Genomic DNA, 1,642 nt, shown 5'->3' with positions numbered 1-1,642 from the left:
GTAACGAATCCCACAACGCTGCACAACGCGTAAAGGACGTTATTAGGTAAGCACGCAAAATTAAGTCGCATATACAAAAAAATATACGCGAACAGAATACGAGTACCAGCCAGGGACGCATTTTCAGCGCCCCTGGCTGGGCGCCAAATATTCTCGCGCCCACAGCTGGGCGCTGAAGTTGCTGCCTGGCCTTTTGGCCAGGCACAGCAGCCTCGGTGCCCGCGCATTAAAAAAATACGTAGCAGTAAAAGAAAATTCGTGAAAATTGCTGCAAGGGCGTACGAAAAGGCACTCAATTCTAAGAACGACTTATAAAATAAACAACTCTTTGTGTCGTCATTAGGCCTCCTATGACAACAATGTTCGGCACCAAAACCGAGCATGCTAATTAAATGACTGACAGGCTAAAGTCGTATCACCTAATAAAAAATAACCTAAGTCCACTAGCTAGGTAGCAAGGGAAGTCAGGATCGAATCCACAGGGAAACAGTCAATTGGGCAGTTAATTGTTCAATAGAATTTAAATCATGCTTACCACCCCTATTAGATAAACCTCTAGGATTCCCATACTGGGCATTGTGAATGGCTATCTCCTCAATCACCTCCATAGCTCTAGGCACCTCAAGTTGCATGAATCTCCCACTGGCAGCTGAATCCAACAAACATCTAGACTCATTGCCCAGACCATTATAAAACTGCTGAATCAAGAACCAATCTTCCAAACCATGGTGCGGGCACTCTCTTTGCAAATCCTTGAATCTCTCCTAGACCTCGAACAAACTCTCATCTGCTTGTTGTGAGATACCCAATATCTGACCCCTTAGACGAGCTGTTTTCTCAGGTGGAAAATATTTAACATAAAAAGCAAGAGCCAAGGACTCCCAATTAGTGATTTTCAAAGCCGCCCGGTCCAACCCATTAATCCACAATTTAGCTTTCCCACTCAAAGAGAACGGGAAAAGTATCTCCATAGTCTGTTCCGGAGTCAATCCCTTTTGCTTGATGGTGGAACAATATTTGATGAAGGACTGTATGTGAAGATTCGGATCTTCACCTGGTTCCCCACCGTACTGGCGTCTCTCAATCATGTTAATCAAAGCAGGCTCAATCTTGAAGGTCTCAACTGCAATAGAAGGCATGATTTCCTTTGGTAGCACGGACAGACTTGGCTTAGAATAGTCTGTAAGCCGTGGGGTAGGTGGCGGTAGTAGAGTTTCGTCACCCATCTCTATCTCTGAAACTGAATCTGTATCTGAAGGAAAAAGATCGCCAATACTATGATCAGAATCAGAGTAATTCCCACACTGTGCAATGAAAGTTCTTCGTCTACGAAAGGTTCTTTCGGGCTCAGGATCGAATGGAGTAAGATTACTAGTACCTACGGTCCTGGGCATAGACAAAGACTACAAAACAATGTGAGATCCGGTCTCAAGGAACGTGAGTTCCTTGAGTAGTAACAAACAATAATCTAGGATAAGCAATCAACAACATAAAATAAAACCGTTTCCCCGGCAACGGCGCCAAAATTTGACAGGCTAAAGTCGTATCACCTAATCAAAAATAACCTAAGTCCACTAGCTAGGTAGCAAGGGAAGTCAGGATCGAATCCACAGGGAAACAATGTTCTTTCTACTATTAATCA

General features: G+C 43.8%; 1 non-coding gene across 1 annotated transcript; it reads left to right on the top strand.

Moving 5' to 3' along the window:
- Nucleotides 1-720: 720 nt before the first annotated feature.
- On the top strand, nucleotides 721-827 carry LOC130460244 (small nucleolar RNA R71). The gene has a single exon (XR_008920178.1). It is a non-coding gene; the product is annotated as a small nucleolar RNA R71 (small nucleolar RNA).
- The last annotated feature ends 815 nt before the right edge of the window (nucleotides 828-1,642 follow it).

Source organism: Spinacia oleracea, chromosome 4 (assembly GCF_020520425.1).
Source record: "Spinacia oleracea cultivar Varoflay chromosome 4, BTI_SOV_V1, whole genome shotgun sequence".
In the NCBI taxonomy this organism is placed as follows: domain Eukaryota; kingdom Viridiplantae; phylum Streptophyta; class Magnoliopsida; order Caryophyllales; family Amaranthaceae; genus Spinacia; species Spinacia oleracea.
Note: the sequence above shows the minus strand (reverse complement) of the source record. Positions and strands in the feature narration are given on the sequence as shown.